Source organism: Schistocerca serialis, chromosome 1 (assembly GCF_023864345.2).
Source record: "Schistocerca serialis cubense isolate TAMUIC-IGC-003099 chromosome 1, iqSchSeri2.2, whole genome shotgun sequence".
In the NCBI taxonomy this organism is placed as follows: domain Eukaryota; kingdom Metazoa; phylum Arthropoda; class Insecta; order Orthoptera; family Acrididae; genus Schistocerca; species Schistocerca serialis.
Genome location: NC_064638.1, coordinates 663034276 through 663058922, shown reverse-complemented (window position 1 = coordinate 663058922; position 24647 = coordinate 663034276).

Below are 24647 nucleotides of genomic sequence, written 5' to 3'. Positions count from 1 at the left end.
CTAGGTTACGTAAAATGTGAGGAAAATGTATTAACAGTTAAATATTGTATATTGAACAGTTTTAATTCCGGTTAAAACCTGACAAACTGAGCTTGTGGGTGGGGTATGTAGTGGGACGAAATTAAGCGTCACCCATCCACCAAAGTCAGCCCAGTTTGCAGGTGACTATAAGTTTAATTTAGTTTTGTTTATGTGTTTTCTTATTATTTATAATAGATGTGAATTATCTAAAAGTTTTGTATTTTTTTTATGTGTTTCATGTACGGAGAGATCGGCGCAACGAACGGGGACAGCATCTTCGTTGCCGCGACCAGAGAGGAAATTGCTGGCCGCTATACGTCGCGGGTCGACAGCCAAGGAGCAACAGAAGATCCTGGAACCGAGTTGTTGCGTCGTGCTTCTAAAAATTAAAAATGAAGTTTTATACTCTTTTTGTACAACAATGACATCATATAGATCTTAATCTTATTGAAATGTTAGTCACTGTTTGTCAACGCTCAAGTTCACATCTGTATGTGTAGGAAGCTAATAAAATAGTGTATGCTACTAAAGTTGAAACACGTGTCTTGAAGATTTATTTATGAAGAGTTATGTGAACGGATTAATAATATAGTTGACAAGATTATTGATTCAGACAGCGTTGGCCGAAACTTTGAATCTAAAAAGTTTATTTAATGTGTGATTCTGATATCGATTAGATCAAGATAACGTGTGTCGATATAATTTTCTGAGGAGAAACAAACGAAATTTAAATTCGAAAAAGTTACGAAAACCAATTGGCCCAAGTGATGTAATTCTCTGCACACGACTCAACTGATGTTTTACAGTTTCGTTCAAGAACCATTCTATGACAATTTAAAAAGAATATGAATCATTTTTGAAGTGGGTTGTAACTGACGTAGGTGACGAAGTCTGCACATGGTCATATATCAAACGAAAACCTAAGGCGTCGTTACACCACACCGTGGCGACCGCATTAGATGACTTTCAATTAATTTAGCACGGTTTAAATTCCATTCAAAATAATTCCTATAACCTCCCCACCGTTTAGAATATGGAGGAGGGGCTAACAACTCTAAAGTTAAGTGTTGTTGTTTTCGTCTTGACCAATAATTTTGTTTAAACTGCTTAACAAAATCATCCCAATCCCTGAACTCAGTTCTATGCAGTACTGCCCATTCCGCAGCTTCTGCTTCTAAATGTCCTATTACAAATTGAATGCGTTTTTCATTACTCCATTTAGGAGATAATGATGTTTCAAAAGCTTTTATAAAGATTACAGGATGAAGTTCGCCTCCTGGTTTGAATACAGGAAATCGACTTGCTACATGTGAATTTGTTGTTATGTCATCCAGACATTCTGCGAGAGAAATAGTCGGATTTTGTTTAGCTGGCAGAGACGGAATTGCATCGGATTGGCTTGCCGTGATTGCCTTATTCATATTGTTGTCATCCGTGCTAGCAAATTCGATGCGACTGTTGTCTCTGATTATGTTATTACCTCTGCTACCTGAAATGTTCTCGTTATTATCTAATTCCGATAACCGTTTCGTAATTTCCTGTATCCGCATTTCTGTATTGGATACGCGATTAGCTAATATCGATTCTTCGCTGTGTTCACGATGTGAACGCTCTGTACCTTCATCAATGTTATTATCTTTGGCAGTCTCAAGATTACTGCATGTTTCAGTAATTAAAAATTTCATGTTTTCGATTTCGGTATGGTCCTTTTCTACTTGATGAGTTAATGTCTCTAATTCTACATTATCTATTGAAGAAATCTCTCCAGGTTTGGTAGAGACCTCTTTAATAGATTCCAATAATTCTCTGCGAACAGTTTCTGTTTGCATAGAAAATTCATCTCGTAACATATCGTTATTTTTCTGTATTTCATTTACAACTAAGATATTGACACTATCTAGTCTCTCGGATAAGTCAGTAATATCGTGTCGCATGCGAGCTTTTTCCTCGCGCGATTCCTGAATATGTTCTTCTAACCTTTTACAATTATCAGCAATCTTATTACTAAGTCCTACTAATTTTTCTTGCATTTCAACTTTAGAAGACTCTATTTTATCACTTAATTCTCGACTGGTTTCATTAAGATATTCCTGCAACCTGTCTGTTGATTTTGTTAGCTCCCCTTTAAGTCTAGCAGTAGATTCCTCGTTAGACTGTTTTAATTCCTGTTTTAGTTCCTCTTTTAATCTAGCAGTAGATTCCTCGTTAGATTGTTTTAATTTAGCGATCGCCCTAAAAAGGGCTCTCATGCTCCTATCGGACATAGATTGCTCTTCGTCTGACATTTCACTTCCCGACATTATTGTATGAAATTAACTATTTACACACGCAGACTTGGAATCAACAATCCTATAAAAGCACACTCCCTATATACAACACTCCACTTCCAACTTGAAACAAACTCACCGGACACTAATATTGTAATTTGTTGTTCTCGATGATCAGTGTGCTGCTATGGGCTGCAGATGTAACAGCCGTCGATGCAGCCGCTGAGATGCTGCGACCCCGCTTCCGCAACCGGCAGGACGCTGAGTCGAACACCGAAAACGTCGCTGGCTGCAACCACGCCCGGCACCGCCGTAGACAGGCGAAGCCCTCAGCAACACCTCTAATACCAGCCAGAGGAACGCCCCGCAGCTGACGTACTGGGCCTATTAGTTTAGGGAGAAAAAAGGTTGTCGGGGTTTGCAGCGTTCAGCTGCTGCCCAACAGACGCGCCTTCTCGTGGAACAACTGCGTGACCGTACTGCTTGGCTGCGGCTCCGTCAGATGCCCACACCCACGAAGTCGCCGCTGGCTGGTGAAGGCTCCACGAAAACTCGCGTTGACTTCCGAAGGACTCTTGATGTTTTGTTTCGTACCTGTGTGCCTTAGTTGCACACAAGTCCTGTTTCTAAGGTCGCCACGGTGCGGTGTAGCGACGCGTATTTGGTTTTCGTTTGATATATGTATGACCATGTGCAGACTTCGTCACCTACGTCAGTTACAACCCACTTCAAAAATGATTCATATTCTTTTTAAATTGTCATAGAATGGTTCTTGAACGAAACTGTAAAACATCAGTTGAGTCGTGTGCAGAAAATTACATCACTTGGGCCAATTGGTTTTCGTAACTTTTTCGAATTTAAAGTTCGTTTGTTTCTCCTCAGAAAATTATATCGACACACGTTATCTTGACCTAATCGATATCAGAATCACACATTAAATAAACTTTTTTTTAGACTCAAAGTTTCGGCCAACGCTGTCTGAATCAATAATCTTGTCAAATATATTATTAATCCGTTCACATAACTCTTCATAAATAAATCTTCAAGACACGTGTTTCAATTTTAATAGCATACACTATTTTATTAGCTTCCTACACATACAGATGTGAACTTGAGCGTTGACAGACAGTGACTAACTTTTCAATAAGGTTAAGATCATTATGACGTCATTGTTGTACAAAAGAGTATAAAAATTCATTTTTAATTTTTTAGAAACACGACGCAACAACTCGGTTCCAGGATCTTCTGTTGCTCCTTGGCTGTCGACCCGCGACGTATAGCGGCCAGCAATTTCCTCTCTGGTCGCGGCAACGAAGATGCTGTCCCCGTTCGTTGCGCCGATCTCTCCGTACATGAAACACATAAAAAAAATACAAAACTTTTAGATAATTCACATCTATTATAAATAATAAGAAAACACATAAACAAAAACTAAATTAAACTTATAGTCACCTGCAAACTGGGCTGACTTTGGTGGATGGGTGACGCTTAATTTCGTCCCACTACATACCCCACCCACAAGCTCAGTTTGTCAGGTTTTAACCGAAATTAAAACTTTTCAATATACAATATTTAACTGTTAATACATTTTTCTCACATTTTACGTAACCTAGAGCCCTTGCTCTTAGATAGATTTAATCCTTTTAATACGATATTGTTGTGACTATTTGTCATTTACTCTTAATTGTGCTATTATGGTAATTCGTAGCCGAATATAGGGAGATTGCTCCTCTTCAGTTAATAGTTGCTAATAAATACTAATTTAGTACGTTCTTTAACGTTGTACATTAGGACAGAGCGTTCAAATTGTGATAGATTAGTTTCAGTTTCATTTATTTACTAGAGTTATTCTTTTCAAGAATGTATATTACTAATAAGTTTCTCACAATAACTAATAGTACTATTTACTTTACGTCATTCTCTTCCCTAATACCTTATTTATGCCTGAGGTCAAGAAGAAATCAAGCAAAACTCTCTTTAGAATCTCGGCACGGCTTTCTTTACCTTCGGACACCTTGTTGGGTAATGGCCATTTATTTAGGAGAAACAAGCGAGAGAGCCCCGTTTGGTGTGTTCTATATTAACACTATTGCAAACCTCTATTAAAGGCACTCTGCTATGTTCCCGTGAGCCATATAGCTCTGGACGCCCATGGTCCCTAAAACTGTTAACCATCCCCTTTGGTTCCTACTATCCGAGTAAATTTGAAATATGCAAAATTCCTTTTGACCTAAGAGCAAAATTTCTTCCATATAAATCCCCCTTTGGGTTATCTTTCTCTTTTTGAAGTACCAGTAGATTATTGTAGGACACTTGTCTAAGCTTTCTGTTCTATTCTTTAAAATAATACGCAACTATCACGAAAACTCCACATGAATAAACTATGAACGCTCTTCCGTGTGTAACATATACTAAATATTAACTTATTTAGGAATGAAGAGTTTCATTTGATCAACACTATATAATCCTTTAATTACACCTGATGAAGGTTCCATAAGAAGTAATGCTTTGGGATGTACAATCTTATGTACAACATATGGACCTTCAAAGATAAAGAAGAATTTTCTACATTCCTTATCGATCTTAGAACTTTTAGGATGAGATCGTACTAACACAAGATCTCCTACCTGAAATGAGGGTTCTATAGCCTGTTGATTATAACTTTTAATTCGCTCGTTTCAAAGTATACAGTTTCACATGTTTGGACCAACATTCCATTACAACAAACACATATGTTAATCCTCCTGAACTCCGAGGCAGAGGGCCGAAAAAATCTAATGACAGTAGATCCCACAAACCTCGAGGAATTACAGCATATAATTTATAGCGCTTAGATTTGTTATTAACTTTAACCTTTTGACAGGTTTCACAAGCCCTAATAATACTTCTCACAATACGGGACATATTTTTGAAATAATAATACTTCATTAGATGTTTAATACATTTATGAATTCCAAAATGCCCGTAACCTTCAGGAATATAAGTAATTAACTCGTCCACAACAGTTTTCGGAATGCAGATTTTCCATCTCTGGTGTTCCCTCTGTGCTTTCCAATACAACAAGTCGTTAAAATATAACTGTTTCGTCCCCATTATTAAGGTTCGAGTCCTGTCACGGTCGCCACGGTGCGGTGTAACGACGTTTTATTAGGTTTTCGTTTGTTATATGACCATGTGCAGACTTCGTCACCTACGTCAGTTACAACCCACGTCAAAAATGATTCATATTCTTTTTAAATTGTCATAGAATGGTTCTTGAACGAAACTGTAAAACATCAGTTGAGTCGTGTGCAGAAAATTACATCACTTGGGCCAATTGGTTTTCGTAACTTTTTCCCAATTTAAATTTCGTTTGTTTCTCCTCAGAAAATTATATCGACACACGTTATCTTGATCTAATCGATATCAGAATCACACATTAAATAAACTTTTTTTTAGACTCAAAGTTTCGGCCAACGCTGTCTGAATCAATAATCTTGTCAAAATATATTATTAATCCGTTCACATAACTCTTCATAAATAAATCTTCAAGACACGTGTTTCAATTTTAATAGCATACACTATTTTATTAGCTTCCTACACATACAGATGTGAACTTGAGCGTTGACAGACAGTGACTAACTTTTCAATAAGGTTAAGATCATTATGACGTCATTGTTGTACAAAAAGAGTATAAAAATTCATTTTTAATTTTTTAGAAACACGACGCAACAACTCGGTTCCAGGATCTTCTGTTGCTCCTTGGCTGTCGACCCGCGACGTATAGCGGCCAGCAATTTCCTCTCTGGTCGCGGCAACGAAGATGCTGTCCCCGTTCGTTGCGCCGATCTCTCCGTACATGAAACACATAAAAAAAATACAAAACTTTTAGATAATTCACATTTATTACAAATAATAAGAAAACACATAAACAAAACTAAATTAAACTTATAGTCACCTGCAAACTGGGCTGACTTGGTGGATGGGTGACGTTTAATTTCGTCCCACTACATTACCCAGACTATATTCATTCATTCATCCTGCATTTCCAGTATTTGAGAATGACAGCATTTAGCTGCTTCCAAAAACCAATGTCATAGCTTTGCAAAACTTCTCTCGCTGATGCTACTCCCTCCCCCGCCCCCCCCCCCTTCTTCTCGAACCTCATCACCCCTCTCACAAAATGGCGAAAGTAATAAAGTCTATCTCTTACTATATTTTCACTGTTGGTGTAGTAAAACCTCAGCATCTGACATGACTTCGTAATTTATTACGTTTCTACTACCACCTATTCGCTACCCGTTTTGCAGCTGGTGTCCATATATACTACTGAATGCACCTAAAGCTTTGTAATATCGTACGAGGCATACAAGGGTTGGATAAAAATATGGAAACACCAAAAACACAACACAACACATTACCATGTCTAATACGGTACAGGAAACCCCACTGGGATTCAAAACAGCTTCCCGTAGTCTCGGAACGGCTAAATACAGTTCGAGTATGTATTCAAGGGAATCTGATCTTCCTGAAAAGTGGTAGCAAGTTCAGATAACGGTGACGGAGGTGGATGGCGATCACACACCCTTCTCTCCAAAGCAGACCACAAAGGCGCAATAATAATGAGAACCAGAGGCTGTGGTGACCAGCGGAGATAAGAAAATTCATCCTCGTGCTCACAAAAACGGTGCTGAATTATGCGAGCTGTGGTCTTGGAAGACATTAGTTCAAATGGTTCTGAGCACTATGGGACTTAACATCTCAGTTCATCAGTCCCCTAGAACTTAGAACTACTTAAACCTAACTAACCTAAGGACATCACACACGTCCATGCCCGAGGCAGGAGTCGAACCTGTGACCGTAGCGGACGAGCGGTTCCGGACAGAAGCGCCTAGAACCGCTCGCCACAACGGCCGGCGAAGACATTAGTGATGCGACAGACCCCTGCTTCCGCTTCCGCACATTTTTCACATCTACATTCATTTGCATGAAGTGTTAGTGAATTTCTTGGTATGTGACTGCTTACTATTTTCAATTAAATTTAATGATTACAACACACATATTTATAACTACCAAGGACTAAATGAACAAACGCATAGATTTTTCCTGAAAATGTGTGCCTGTCGTGATTTCCGAAATCCCATATACATGCAGTCTGGTAAGGCACCAGACGCGTGAGACGTTGCTTATGTAGCAAGAACGAATAGTGTAGGCGCACATTTTTGGAATATCACAGAATTTACGCTTATACTACAAAAATGAAGGTTTGAGCAAGAGTCGAAACTTCGCCTTATACACTTCCGTCTTACCTAGCTCGAAAGCTACCCACTTGACCACTATGAACTGTTAACGCCCGCCACATACAGATACATCAGTTACATAATAAACGCTTGAAATTTCTCTTGCGATTTTCTCAGAATTATTTGCTACTTACGCATTATGTTGTCTTAATTGCCTACTAAAGGTGTACAAAGTTTGAACCAAATAAGTGATCCCAAAGCCGTGGTCTCCCCTTCTTATTTTGACTTCCCATAGTATTTCAAAGGATTTTCACAATATATTCTTAACTCTGAAATGTGAAGTCATGCCTGGACGTCATATAGGTGACGTAATATCGACAAAATTTGAAACAATACTTCAAGAATGGGACGTAAATCACCAATCAGTGCATTGTATTGTTCTTGATAGTGGATCTAACATAATGAAAACATTGCAGTTGTCTAGATTTGCTGATGTGAGTTGTCCAATGGACCAGACAGAACTTTGTAGTCGAGCTGCTATGGGATCATAAGTGTGGCTCCTTCAACCTACTGCTACATTGAAAAAAATATTATCACCCACTTCAGTAATTCCTTGGTCGCAAACACCGAGCTGGCAAAATTCCAAAGGGAACGCATTAATCGGTAAATATTGTTAAATACATATAAATGAATTTTAATTTTATGGTATATCTTTAGTGTATGTATTGGGTATTTTGTTTATATGAAAATCCTATCTGTTAATTTAATTTCCACTATTTTTAGCTGAAACAACTTCCGTACGATAGAACGATTTTCAAAGTTCAAGGATACTCTAATTTTGTACCTATTTTCAAAACCAATCACGATGATCTCCACTGGAGACTAGATAAATGTTAAAAAAATTTTGGAAATAATAAAACTATTCGAAGAAATTACTAGAAACCTAAGCAGTTCTCAAGCGAATATGTCATCAGTCGTACCGCTTGTAAGAGGTCCGAGCAGATGTAATTTCGATGTATTGCTCACGCGCTGCCTGCGATATGTAAGGTATAAGAGAATCTCAGACCAGAGAGCAGTGTTGACTGCAGTAGGAACTGTGTAGCTGTAGCAGTATGTTGTTGCTAGCGAGCAGTCTAGTCTGGTGTATCGTGTTGGCTGTGCCGGTCGTGGTGCAGCGAAGCCGGAGCCTGAGCATAATTGTATAAGGTAAAAAAGCAGCCTCGCGCATAAGTAGTATTGTTATCTCAAGTCCCATGTAAATGTTTTAAAAAATGTCCTAATAATAATCTTTCTCATAAAAAAAAATAACTTTCAACAACCATTCATTTCAATTTAAAGAATTTACTAATTTCTCCAATCCATGATCATCCCGATTATTGCAAAAGAAAAATCTACATCTACATCTACATTGATACTCCGCAAGCCACCCAACGGTGTGTGGCGGAGGGCACTTTACGTGCCACTGTCATTACCTCCCTTTCCTGTTCCAGTCGCGTATGGTTCGCGGGAAGAACGACTGTCTGAAAGCCTCCGTGCGCGCTCTAATCTCTCTAATTTTACATTCGTGATCTCCTCGGGAGGTATAAGTAGGGGGAAGCAATATATTCGATACCTCATCCAGAAACGCACCCTCTCGAAACCTGGCGAGCAAGCTACACCGCGATGCAGAGCGTCTCTCTTGCAGAGTCTGCCACTTGAGTTTATTAAACATCTCCGTAACGCTATCACGGTTACCAAATAACCCGGTGACGAAACGCGCCGCTCTTCTTTGGATCTTCTCTATCTCCTCCGTCAACCCGACCTGCTACGGATCCCACACTGATGAGCAATACTCAAGTATAGGTCGAACGAGTGTTTTGTAAGCCACCTCCTTTGTTGATGGACTACATTTTCTAAGCACTCTCCCAATGAATCTCAACCTGGTACCCGCCTTACCAACAATTAATTTTATATGATCATTCCACTTCAAATCGTTCCGTACGCATACTCCCAGATATTTTACAGAAGTAACTGCTACCAGTGTTTGTTCCGCTATCATATAATCATACAATAAAGGGTCCTTCTTTCTATGTATTCGCAATACATTACATTTGTCTATGTTAAGGGTCAGTTGCCACTCCCTGCACCAAGTGCCTATCCGCTGCAGATCTTCCTGTATTTCGCTACAATTTTCTCATGCAGCAACTTCTCTGTATACTACAGCATCATCCGCGAAAAGCCGCATGGAACTTCCGACACTATCCACTAAGTCATTTATATATTTTGTGAAAAGCAATGGTCCCATAACACTCCCCTGTGGCACGCCAGAGGTTACTTTAACGTCTGTAGACGTCTCTCCATTGATAACAACATGCTGTGTTCTGTTTGCTAAAAACTCTTCAATCCAGCCACACAGCTGGTCTGATACTCCGTAGGCTCTTACTTTGTTTATCAGGCGACAGTGCGGAACTGTATCGAACGCCTTCCGGAAGTCAAGAAAAATAGCATCTACCTGGGAGCCTGTATCTAATATTTTCTGGGTCTCATGAACAAATAAGGCGAGTTGGGTCTCACACGATCGCTGTTTCCGGAATCCATGTTGATTCCTACATAGTAGATTCTGGGTTTCCAGAAATGACATGATACGCGAGCAAAAAACATGTTCTAAAATTCTACAACAGATCGACGTCAGAGATATAGGTCTATAGTTTTGCGCATCTGCTCGACGACCCTTCTTGAAGACTGGGACTATCTGTGCTCTTTTCCAATCATTTGGAACCCTCCGTTCCTCTAGAGACTCGCGGTACACGGCTGTTAGAAGGGGGTCAAGTTCTTTCGCATACTCTGTGTAGAATCGAATTGGTATCCCGTCAGGTCCAGTGGACTTTCCTCTATTGAGTGATTCCAGTTGCTTTTCTATTCCTTGGACACTTATTTCGATGTCAGCCATTTTTTCGTTTGTGCGAGGATTTAGAGAAGGAACTGCAGTGCGGTCTTCCTCTGTGAAACAGCTTTGGAAAAAGGTGTTTAGTATTTCAGCTTTACGCGTGTCATCCTCTGTTTCAATGCCATCATCATCCCGTAGTGTCTGGATATGCTGTTTCGAGCCACTTACTGATTTAACGTAAGACCAGAACTTCCTAGGATTTTCTGTCAAGTCGGTACATAGAATTTTACTTTCGAATTCAATGAACGCTTCACGCATAGCCCTCCTTACGCTAACTTTGACATCGTTTAGCTTCTGTTTGTCTGAGAGGTTTTGGCTGCATTTAAACTTGGAGTGGAGCTCTCTTTGCTTTCGCAGTAGTTTCCTAACTTTGTTGTTGTACCACGGTGGGTTTTTCCCGTCCCTCACAGTTTTACTCGGCACGTACCTGTCTAAAACGCATTTTACGATTGCCTTGAACTTTTTCCATAAACACTCAACATTGTCAGTGTCGGAACAGAAATTTTCGTTTTGATCTGTTAGGTAGTCTGAAATCTGCCTTCTATTACTCTTGTTAAACAGATAAACCTTCCTCCCTTTTTTTATATTCCTATTAACTTCCATATTCAGGGATGCTGCAACGGCCTTCAGTTGTTTCCTTTCATAAATGACAAATCTATCGGCCAGCATTGCACAGGCCTGTGCCAGAAAAAATTATTGTAAGAACAGATATATATGCGTTATCCGGCGACTTCATTGAGGTAAGAATTTTTCTTTTTTTATTCAGAATGATTTTTCAGGACCATGACGCAGCACTGCTGACGTCCAAAATTTACCAGGTTAAATTCACAGTCATTTATTGAAAAGTTATAAGTGAGCGGCAATTTAATTGAGAGGTTAGTTACATTGTATTATCACCAGGTTACTGAATTTATTTTTTGTTGCGACGTTACACAGAATGTGAACGACATAATTATATTTTTTACTGTTGAGAGGTTTAGCAATTTTTCTGTTTTGAGGTTACACTAAATGAGGATATTATTTATATTATTTTATTTTGTGGGGAGGTTACACGCTGATTCAAGTTTTTGTGACCACTTCACAGCAAGAAGTAACAAAGACTGACAATTCAGAATACTTCCAAATTTAACAAGCAAATTACGTGATAAATTGAATTCAAGCACGAGATTTGGAGAACTAACTAAAAATGATAAGTACACAATTACGATATATGTAGATCTGCGATACAAGTCAAAATTTTTCAATGGCACCGTCACAGAGCACGTTGAGTCCCAAATACTTCATTTGATGATGATGAAAGCCAGAGATCCAAACTCATCTCAAGATGACTGCATACCTACTAGCTCTAAAAGTTGCCGATTTACAACTGAAAATCAGCCTTCAACAAGCTGTGGCTTAATCACAGAATATTAGAAACATAGTTACAAATGTTAGAATTCATGTTAAGTATGAATGAAGATCAAGACCCGACTACTACTAACGAAAACGACAATCTGCTTTTGATACTACAGTCAAACTTGCTGGAGTACAAACAGGAAAAAAGAATCTTCGTGGCAGATTAAAACTGTGTGCCAGACCGAGACTCGAACTCGGGACCTTTGCTTTTCGTGGGCAAGTGCTCTGCCAAATGAGCTACCCAAGCACGACTCACGCCCGGTACTCACAGCTTTACTTATGCCAGTACCTCGTCTCCTACCTTCCAAACTTTACAGAAGCTCTCCTGGAAGGAAGACTTCCTCTAAAAGATGATCCGCTAATGTGGTGGAAATCAAATGGACACAAGTATCACTATCTAATCCACTACCTCGCCAGTATTTGTCAGCTCCTCACAGTAGCGTAGCCAGTGATCAATTATTCAATGGAGTTAGCCCTATGTATGAAGGACGTCGAAATAGACTACACGGTGAAAAAGCGGCAAAATTACTTTTTGTTACATATAACCTGCCACTGATAAATTCTGTGTGCTAATATAACAAAAAATAGTGTTTGATAAAGATCTGTTACATTTTTTAATACATACACTTTCGCTTCCGGGTCCTCTTCCACTTCCGCTAAAACTGCCTTTTGACATCTATTTCCACTTATGCTTCTGCTATCACACTTCCGTCGCATCACTAGAAGACAACATCGCCATTCGGGAACATACAATGTACCATGGGATGTACCCGATTAGCCAAATGGTCACATAAACCTTGCCAGTAATGCGACCTTGCAAGACAAACGGAGCTCATGGAATACAATGATATGGCAGCCCAAATCATAACTGAACCCCCACCACGTTTCACTCTGGGCCTGGAGTAGCAAACAGTCTCAAACAAGATTCATTCCACCAAATTGCAGTCGTCTATTGTTCCATAGTCCAGTCCCTCTGCAATTCCCAACTTATTGAACTCCCTTCATGTTGTTCTGGTGCAGACAGGCTTTGCGAGTGCGACATTCAGCTCAACAGTGAATTTTGCAGCTGTCGTACTCTTATCTTTCGTCAAAATCCTCTTCACTGACTGTTCTTAAAGATCACTCAACAAAACCGTTTCGCCTGCTTAATTACTTAGCGGACGAGGTTTCTCGGCTTTCCCTGCATGCTGCATAAATCTTCGATACGATGCCACTTGAAACACACAACATTTCGGCTCCCTCGGTTACGGAAGCACCCACCACACGAACGCCAACAATTTTCCGACTTTCGAAGTCACTTACCTCCGACTTAATGCACGCACAACTACACAAAACGCTGTTCTGTCCACAACAGACACTTGCATCGTAACGGACACTGCAAAGGTGCCGTTAGTCGTCAAACAGAGCAGCAAAACCTGCAAGCTTGACCATCATCTGTGTTTATGTCCATGCATGCATTTCTTGCCGTGCTTCAATATTTTGGTCTAGCCCCCTGTAGTTCGGAAAGAAGGAAGAGTGGGTTGGTTCAAATGGCTCTGAGCACTATGGGACTTAACTTCTAAGGTCGTCAGTCCCCTATAACTTAGAACTACTTAAACCTAACTAACCTAATGACATCACACACATCCATGCCCTAGGCAGGACTCGAACCTGCGACCGTTGCGGTCGCCCGGTTCCAGACTGTAGCGCCTAGAACCGCTCGGCCACCCCCACCGGCAGGAAGAGTGGGCTTAATGTCCCGTCGACATCGAGGTCGTTAGAGATGGAGCACAAACTCGGATTGTGGCAAGGATGGGGAAGAAAACTGGCCGTTCCCTTTCAAAGAAAACATCTCAGCATTTACCTGGAGCGATTTTGAGAAATCACGGGAAACCTAAATCCGGATGGGCGGACGCGGGTTTGAACCATCGTCCTCTCGAATGCGAGTCCTGTAGTTTGAGAGGTATGACGTCATAAACTTAGAGCTACCTGAGAAACCAGATTTTGCTTAAAACGGAGCGAAAATTTACTGAACTGTACTTATTCACTTTTTTACAATGAGAGAAATTAACGACTTCCGACAAACTTTTAGCATAATTTCAAGTTTTTGCAAACTATTTTTAACTTACGTGGTTAACCTCGAATGTTTAACATATCATCTTATTTGTAGAGCAATCAGACGTTTGAAGCTGTTTTTTACGTGAGGGTTCGCTTCTTTAAAGAATAAGGGGTGGAGGTTTTGCAAGTTGTCACTTTAATGAATAACGGAGCATCAGAACAACTACGTGAATGGTTAGAAGAATTCCTAGCAAATTGAACGCATCATTTGCTTCCCAATGGAGAGAAATCTTCAGACGTTTAAGTGGTGTGCCAGAAGGGAGTGTTATAGCAACATTGCTACTGCTGTTGTGGCTCTTAGCCCGAAAAGTGGTCTGGTGCGGCTCGCCACGCTACCCCGTCCCACACACTTTCTTGACCTCTGCGTAACACATTCAACCTGCTTATAGTCTAGCATGTCAAATCGAACACCTTTCAGCTTTCTAATTTCCGAACTGTTATTTTATTTGGTGACCAGTTTCGGCTCGCAGCGTTCGTGGCGGGAGAAGTGGCCCTTCCTCGATGAACTCCATAACTGCTGTACACAGCAAAGAATCAGTTACCCGTCCTGCAGAATAGTGCAGCGTGCCGCGATTTATGCAGATTCTATTCGTGTTCGTTCTTCCATGAGTTATATTAGTAACTACTTTCTGTATTTCGTATAGTATTAATGCCCTTAGTGAAGCGAAACTCTCCTCGAGCTTGTCTGAGCACTGCATCGCCCAGTGGTTTCAAGGGCGCGCTGCGGTAGGGCCTGTTGAACAGCCTGTAGTTGCTGCTTGTGACGTAGTTAGGTAGGGAGAATGGTCACTCACCTGCTCGCTGTTCAGTTTGCAACATTTCCAACATTCTTCTGTAGCACCACATCTCAAGAGCTTCGATTCTCTTCTTTTCTGGTTTACCCACAGTCCACGATCACTATCACGCAACGCTGCGCTCCAGACGTGCATTCTCAGAAATTTCTTCCTCAGATTAAGGCTACTAGCAGATTTCTCTTGGACAGAAATACCCTCTTCTTCTGTGTTAATTACTTTTTATGCCCTTCTTGCTTCGTCCATCAACCCGCCAATCTACATCTGCATTTATACTTCGAACGCCAACGCACAGTGCATGGTGGAGAGTGTGTGGTACCAGTATTATCGATTTTCTGTTCTATTTCATTCATGTATCGAGCGTGCCGCCGTCTCTGTTACCTGATTCTCACGATCCCTACGCGAAATGTTCGATGGAGGTAGCATGTTGCTCAGATATTCTTCGAATATACATTCTCTAAATTTACCCAACAGGTTTTCCTCATTCATCCAGATATTCCCGTTTAAATTATCTGAGTATTTCTGTTACATTTTCCTATGGGGTACAACGACCTTTCGAATCCTACCAATGAATATCTGAATACAGTCCAAGTCTGTAGTCATACTTACTTGATAAGTATCGCTTATTTTAGTCAAGTTATTCAATACAGATCTTTTCTCCCTGACTCGGTACAGAACCTGTCTACCTACATTTTATTTAGCACTGTTCTGTAATACCGTGTTTCAGTGATTCTGTACCCTTCTTGCCTCTGTTGGCTGTCGTTCTGGTTTCACCTCTATATAAGGCAAGACTCCACACCATTGCCTGGTGGATAACGTCGAAAGCTCAATGAGGGTTCCCGTAGATGAATCTGTTGTACAGAGATAAGTCGAAATGCTAGAAAACTGTAGCAGAGTGCAGGAAGGCCTCAGTGGACCGACGCTTAGTACTGGGAGTGTCAGCTGAACCTCGACATGAACAAAAGTAACGTATTGCTTATAAACGGGCGCAGTGACCTGTTATTGCCTGATTACACAATTACTGAGCAATAACTCGAAACAGTCACAGCCATTAAATTTTTGGGAGTACGCCCACGGAACGACTGAAAGTGAAACGAACACACAAAACTAATCGTAGGAAAGGCATATGCGAGACAATGGAGGAAAAAATATATGTATAAACTATAGGAGATTTAGTGGTATTCGTAGACTTATAATAAATATTAAAGTGTTATACGAGTTGTAGGAGCTTGGTTAATAAGTGTCACTGACAGCCTTTAGTTGCAAAATAAATAACAACCAAAAGGTAATATAAGAGCTATCAATCTATGGACTGCGTAGTATTGTGGCTGCGACTGTGAAGCTCAAGTACAAGAGAAAGAAATGGTACAATTACTTTGGAAAATCACAAAATATTGATTAAACTTAAGTTTTACTGTGTGTGTTTCATGTAAAAGTGGCTGAAATAGAAATCTGAAGCCAAAACATCGTTCACTACGGCGATTATTGTAATTGTACAAGAAGTCAATTACTGTGAAGAATTCAGTCTTGTCACCTTTTCATTTATTTAAAAAGAGGTTTTTGGCTAAAAAATAAGCAGCGACATGAAGTTGGTAGGTGTCCTTCTACGTCTGAAAGATACATTACGTCTGTTCAGATTTCGTCAATAGAGTAAGAGTGGCTCTAGTACTGTCAATATGAGGGATACTTTAAACACACGGTGTAACGTTACATTTAAGGTTCCAGTTGATGTTGGTCAAGAATGTCTTTAAGAGCTCAAAGACGTCATTATCAACTACTCATTTAGTTTGAACGAGGTCGTGTAATAGAGCCACGAGAAGCTTGATGTTCCTTCTGCGGTACTGCAGAAAGACCTGGCAGGAATGTAGCCACTGTACATAACCGCTGACAGTGTTGGTCACGAGAACGTATGGTCGCAAGAAGACCGGGCTCTGGACGGCCACATGGTACTATCGAGAGGGAAGACCGACGTGTTCGGCGTATGGGGTCTGGCGCATCGTACTCCATCTGCACCAAAAAATTTGAGCAGTAATTGGCATTACAGTGACACAAAGAACTGTTACAGATCGTTTACTACAAGGACAGCTCCGGATCAGACACCATGTAGAGTGCATTCCACGACCACAAACCACAACAGTTTGCGACTTCAGTGGTGTCAAGCGAGGGCTCATTGTGTTTCCTGATGAAAGCTGGATTTTCCTCGGTGCCAGGGATAGCCGTGTGTTGATTAGAAGGAGACCAGTTGAGGACCCACAACCAATCTGTCTGCGTGCTGGACACTGGAAGTACACCTGGAGTTATGGTCTGGGCTGTCGTATGACAGCAAGAGCATTTTCGTGGTTATCCCTCGCATCATGACTGCAAAATTGTACGTCAATCTGATGATTCCACCCGTTGTTTTACCTTTCATGAACAGCATTCCAGGGCGCATTTTGCAACACGATAAAGCTCGCCCACATACCACCGTTATGCTCTATGTTGCCTTCGCCTGCTCGATCAGCAGATCTGTCTCCAGTCGAGCACGTATGGGACAACATCGGACGACAACTCTGGTGTCATCTACAAACAGCATTAACCGTCCCAGTATTCACCGACCAAGTACAACAGGCATGGAAAGACATCCCACAAACTGACATCCGGCACCTATATTGTACGATACAGTGCAAGCACGTTTACATGCTTGCATTCCACATTTTGGCGGTTACACAGGTTATTAATGCACCAACATTTCACATTGCAGTGGCTTATATCGTGTTTACATCAACCTGTGATCTTGCAATGTGGATCACTTAAATATGTTACCTTGACGAATGTATTCCCGAAATTTCATTACTCTACATTAATTTCTTTTTGGTGTTGCGATTTTTCTTTTGCGTTGCTGTATTTATCTTACTTCGATTGTCTATGCCTGCACCTATCTTGCCTGTGTTTCGGATTGTAACACATCTTTTCTTTTTAAAATGGCTTCGCCAGATTATGCTTGCTTTGGTCTAAGAAAATTGCGACGTTGTTAAGGAAATACTAGATATTAATCTGTTGATTTTTCTAAAACAATAAAATACGCGGGACTCGGACAATTCAAATTACGAATGTGGAAAGTGATGTATACATAAAGAACTCAGTCATTTATTCAGAAATAAAGCTACAGAATACGGCGTACTAGTGCCTCGACATGTATGACTTCCAGGAGACGAGAGACGACTGTTTCGTCTTTGCCAAACAAAAGAAGAAAGTGACAGCAGTGGTACAACGCTCAAAGATAGCACTGTATCCGAAAAATACCATCATGAGACTCAGTTTTCTGCGAAACTAACCGGAAAGACTACTGTAGATGATGGGGGATGTATATATCACAGTAAACTAATGTTTCGGCTGTGCAGCCAAGGTCTGATGACGAATGTAAAATCGATACCAATAGTGTGTTTCAGTAATTCAAAATGTGACCAAGCCAATGAATTCTTCAGTTCATTAAGCTGTCAAGTTCGCCGGTCTACTGTAGAAGTACAATTGCCCGAAAAATACCACGGCGCGTCTTACGACAGCAGTCGCATTTCGTTGAGACTGTGCTCCGCTGTACAGTGACGGGAAAACGCTGCCGCCGCCCGTCCCACAGGAAGAGCAGGCAGGAGGAGGCAGTGCGTGTGCAGAAGGGGGCGAGCCGGCCACCGGCCGACGCGATGCAGATAGAGCACGCCTGGGAACGCGCCGTCTGCCCGCACCGGGCGGCTCGCCAACTGTCGCTAACAGACTCTTTTTTAAAACAGAAAAACTGTCCCGTATTCTCACAGCAGGCAGTACTTGAAAAAAAGTTCCTATAAACGTACAGGGTTACACCGTAAACATACTATAAACTTTCATGGATAATGGAAGAGGGTAAATATACAAATCTGAGGTAAGTAATCCTGTTTCGTAAACGACCAAGCAGAAAGTTATAAGCTGAAATTGTTCTGATACCTGTGACAGTGGAATTCATGCACGGGTACTGCTGTTGCTAGGACTGTAGGGTAAGCAACTTTCAGATGTGGTAGTACGGATCAAAATAATTGGAAAAATGACCTGTAAACATGGCTTGAAAATGCACGTCTTAAGAGTTTTTGGGATTTTCCCATTTTCGATCTGTCGAACACATCTCTTCTACCTAAGCTCTTTGTTCGCCAAATTATTGGAGCAGGTGGTACGGACTGCAACAGGAAAAAATGTGCAATAAATATGGACTTGAATTTGGATACCTTTGGAGTTATGAGAAGTTGTTCACCTTCGCTACTGTGAAACTACTGAACAAATGCCAGTAGCTCTTAAGGTATGACCGGCCGTTGTGGTCGAGCGGTTCTAGGGGCATCAGTCTGGAACCGCGCACCCGCTACGGTCGCAGGTTCGAATCCTGCCTCGGGCATGAATGTATGTGACCTCCTTAGGTTAGTTGGGTTTAAGTACTTCTAAGTTCTAGGAACTGATGACCTCAGATGTTAAGTCTCATAGTGCTCAAAGCCATTTGAACCATCTTAAGATGTGCAGTCTCAAGCCAATGTTTACCAAACTTTTTTTTTAAATTTTGGTTCATACTAGCACCTCTGAAAGTTGCCTACCCTATAATCTCAGAGATAACAGTACCAGCACTGTCAGAGGTACCACAAAAATTCCGCTTATAACTTTCAACTCGGTCTTTCCGGACCAGGATTCCTTACCTCAAATTTATACATGTACCCTTCTCCACCATCCCGGAGAGTTTGTAACATCATCACGGAATCATCCTGTTTACATGTCGAGATATGAGCCATTCTGTCGTATGACAGACGTCTCCCTGTTGACACTACAGATCGTCAACATTGTTACCACTCATTCTTAAAGTGCGTTTACATGGACTTCATTTTAAGGCGATATTTGGCCGAAATAGCACTGCCATCGACATTGTTGCAATGTGATTGTAATACACAGTAATTTTGAGGTATGGCGAGACAATATTGTTCACGTTGAGACTGCTGCAGGTGGTGCTGGAGCACTTGTAAGGAGTGGCACTTGTACGGAGCCTGGGGCGCTTGCCGGGCTAACCGGCTTTTCACAGGTACAGACAGGCGCACTAAGAAGTCCAACAGTTTAGCACAGCTGACAGTGCGAGATGGCTCGCACTCTTACCATAACAGTGAGCAAACACGTATCGCTTCAGAGTGGCTCATTAACGCGTTTCGTGGCCAATTTCTTTTTAAGACTGTTATTTTAATGAGAACTGACAATGAAATTCAATTCTCTTTTAATAGTTTAATGGTGCAAGTAACGGGGGAAGGGAGGAGGACGTAAGAAACGATATTTCTTACCATTGTCGCAGCCTTATGATAACTGCAGCTCTAGGACGAAATTTAAATTGGCAAATTTATGTTTCGTTACCGTTTTATTTAAACGTTAAACTTAAAAAAATACAGAATGTCATTGAATATTAATTATGTTTTTCACTAAAGGATCAATGTCGGGTACCGCTTTTCCATTAATACTTATTCAAAGACAAGCTCTTAAGTTCAAGCCTGTCAGTAAGCTTCTGTGGTTGGATTTGGTTCTCTTCATTGCGAAAAAAAAAGCAGCATGTGCATGTAAGTCTAAACATCGACATAATCGTAGCTGTAGATTACCAAAGTAGTGAAAATTAACATTGAGGAAACAGAAGTCTCAGGGACTAATTTTGCCTTGAAATTAATCATGCAAACGTCACACAATAAGTGTGTAAGTTCTAACTGTAGCCGAGTTTCCACATTGTCAACATAAAATGGAAATCAGTGAAACTGCGCAACCCTCTGCAAACTGAAAAGCAGTATGGTAACTTGAGCTAGGTGCAGATTCATTGTTTAGAGTTATTCCTGAAAACAAAATGTATTTTCACAGTGAAAATGTTGGAAAAATTATTGACACGTTGCCGTTGATGGGTGTGACCTCTCTGAAGTTCCTAACCCCACCATCATGTTACTTTTCATCCATTTCAAAACATCTACACTCCATTTTAAGGGGAGACTCCATCCTCAAACTTCAGTCTTTTTTTCAAAAACAAATTAATGGCTTGTTAAACTCTTTAGAGTGTTTTACTCTGAGATCCCAAAACTATTTGGCTGTATTCGAATTACAAGTACGTCTAAGAAATATTTGAAATAATGACTGCATAAGGGGCTGGCACACAGAGAGATGCCAAAGATAATTTTTGATTCTTATCACCATCAAACATAACCATCTTTGCTCCGAACTTGGCGTAAACTCAAACTGGGAAAATTAAGTTGCAAGATTTCCAAGAAAAATGAAGCGAAACAATTAGAGCCATTCGTTAGAAATCAATTGCTTTGTCTATTGACTCTGTAAAAATAAATTCAGGGAATACACTGCAGTCTCGTTCAGTACAATCAACAAGCTCCAAGAAAACATGCATTGGCTTACAATCAGATATCACGAATATCGTACCTCCTCAAGACGACTGAGACTAGATTTTTATTTAGAAAATTCAAGAAAAAGGCTACCCCGATCTTGAAGCAGTCTCATATAAGCAGGATGGGAAAATGTTATGATGCTAGTGAGTTGTAATGGGTATATGTCTTGTAGTAACATCCATTTTTTGATAAAATGTTAAAATCCGTTTTATCATAAGTTTGTTTTTCTAAGGTCACTGCCAACTTTTTATCGTAAATATCATCCAGTACGAAATTTTTGCAGGAAGTAGTCTTGACTATTCTTTAATGCTGTCGAAAATGTAATTTGTTTATTTTATCGGCACATTTATGGAAAGATAACTAAACAAAAATTTAAGGCTGAAGTTTTAAATAAACACTGAAAACAATTTATTAATATTTCTTATAAAATCAATGCACAGAATCGTTCAACCATGTCTTGTGAACGTACCTACGAAATCTGGCATGTGAAAATTGTGGTGTTAGTACCGCAAGTTGGTTTTGAAGAATACCATTAAAATCATATTAAAATTAAGCTCGAGGACCAAAGAAGTTAAGGACTTCAAAACTTGGGTGTTGCTACAGCTTTACATAATAGGCACGATTTTCAAATTTCGTCGATTTCCGCAAAGCAGAAGAAAAGTTAAATCTTTTCGTGGCGCCTCCCCTTAAGCACTGCCCCGCATATACTGTGTGGTCATTCCTCTGAAGGCAGCACATTGTGCGCAGTCCTCCTGAGCTACCAGTTGGCCGTGCTGCGGTACGTAACGACGTCTGGCCGTTCCACTTTGCCGCGAGCGCTCACAACAAGGCGGCGGGCGAGCGTGAGCGCTCCTGCTCGTCTAGCCGCTTCCTCAGCAGGCCTACTCTATGTAGTCTAGCACCTGTGTTACTACAAATTAGTTTTAACATATGTTGAGAGGTTGCAAAAGTGCGACCAGTCACTTTTTTATGATAATTTATTTTGTACTGATCAGTTTCATGCTATTTTGCTCATCTTCTGACGTAGGAGAAAGTATGGGTTTAATTGCATGTCATTTGCCTACGTTCCCCCTGCAAAGATGTGGTACTCGGTGTTCGCCCATACAGATCTTGATTTTAAGAACCTCTCAAGGCAAATGTTTCGAATATTCCCTACGAAAGGCTTGGCATTTAAGACAGCATAGTTAGTCTTCATTTGTAACCTACATTCATATTTTACAAATTTCAAATGACATTTAGCCGACTCTCTGGGAACACCAGGAAGAAGCAGTCTCTTTCAGTCTCCTATTAATTATTCTCAATATTTACAGAATTGCCAATGATTGCATTAAACTACTTTTCAAAATTTACAAGTTTTTGGATGAATCTGACGTTTTCTTCGTTATTGCATCTTCTGTGCGTAGGCCACACAAGTCAGAAATGATTTTAAATTTCAGTCAGTTTGGGCTTTCTTTAAAGCCGTTGCAATCGTTTCGTAAGTCTTCATTGCTGACTTTTTTCCCATCAAAGCTTAAAATTAGTCGGTCGAACTGGCGGCCGTGGTACTCTGCCTCTTGTCGACGATTTTTCACTAATGAGTAAACATTTTGATATTAATGTGTTTATTTTTCGGTTGCATCCTTCTGAGATGTTATTAGTGCGATGGCGCCTTCTACTGCAATTTCACATCTCCGTTACCATACGTTCATTATGAGTCATTGGTCCAAAAAATATTCATAAAGATCCTGAAGCTCTTGGTTTTCAGGCCTGCTCTCTTGAATACATAGCCAACCATCGTCCAACAAATCCGGAGAAGATGTGCTAGAACAGGACACACTCTTAAGGGACAGCGTATTTCCTCGTTTTCCTTACAGGCTGAAACGAGGCCGCAACATTGAACTTTTTACCACAAACATTGATTAAAATGGTAATTGTAGTCAGTAATTTCTGTTCCAGGGAACAAACTTTAGCTCCTTGTACGATGGCAATTTCGAAGTCCATCATCAGAGATGTAGGGTTCCATCCAGGCACGGTAGTTTTAATACATTAAAAATGTTCATTTGTTTTTCGCTTTTTATTTTGCAGCAAAGCGTTAACAACTGGAATGGTGTTTTTTCGTCCAACGAACTATTACGGTTGGCGAGGAGTATAAACAACTGTCGATCCTACTTGCTTGCGACTTTCGAACGGCCTGTTCAGGGAGAACGATTCGCAATTTCATAAACACACTTTTCCCTTTTCGCTGGCAAACTCCAGTATTCTGTCATATGATTCCCTGTTATCATTTGCAAGTAACAAAGTTCATCAGTAAATTACTTTCTTGGAAGTATGTTCTTCCAGAATCGGTTGGATCTTATGTAGTTCCCACATATTTTCGCCTAATGCAGTGTAACGATTGTTTCACATCTCTGTGTGGTGCTAACAATGTTAGTAAGTCGCAGCCTCGATGGAACAGCTGCTGTAGCGTCTAGGGTTTTTTTTTCTCCACTTCTATGAGCTGACAAAATGTTTTCGCACTTTATCTGCTGCTTAATCTGGAGTACTTTCCCCTAAAACTGTGCTATCTTTTTTGGATAGTCTTCCTTTGCATTTATTCTTTTCAAAGTATACACAACGCCATTAAGTCACTTCATGTTTGTTTGTATAGTCCACTACATACAGATGCCCGTTATAAATCAGTAAAGCCTTCCCCTTGGTGGTCTCTGTGAACTCAGCTACCTCAGCACTAAAACTCAGAACAATAATTGCCAGTCAGGGGTCAACTGAACTTCTGAACTCTGGGAGAAAGCCACGCACACTACAAACTGGTCCAGGGACATGGAGCGTTGTGCCGGAACTGGGCCTTGGCCTTCTGCATAATAGGTTGCAGGTCGCGGCGTACAGGGTGGTGCATCCGACTTCTGGAACACCCTGTTCACCACCTACAGTGTCCTGGGCTCAATGCAAATGTCAACACATTCCGTCTCCGTACAAGTGTCACTCCGTGCAAGTGTCACAAACTCGTTTCAGACAGTCGCCGACGTATTACCTAGACGTGCCTTACACAGGGATTGATAGTGGAAACAGTGGTGTGATTACTGCACACTCTCTCATATTTGTATCCGTTTTAGGGTAGTCCTCCAACCAGTTGCTTGTACGAGGTATTCATGTATCGAAATTCTAGTAAAATTCTGAAATCGGTTTGTACCCAACGTTAGTTCACGAGTTAAATTTTCTTAAGCAACGCATTTACTTGAAATAGAATCCATCCACAAAACCCGATTTCTCTTGTCCTTCCCAGCTTTATTCCTTGTGTTACATAAATTCAGGGGATCCGCACTCACTTCCACTAGCTCGAGTTTGTCCTCTTTGTGGCAATACTGTGGCCCCCGGCCAAATACTTCTGACCCGGAGATGGATTGCTGGAAACGTTGTCGGGAATCAGTGGCCGGTAATGTTGTTGTATGTGGCTGCAGTTCTTGTGGTTGCCATGTTTTTGGATAACATTGTCGGGATATACTTTCGGCAAATGCAATTCTGATGGTCCTTGTAAACGTACCTTTAAGTATAGC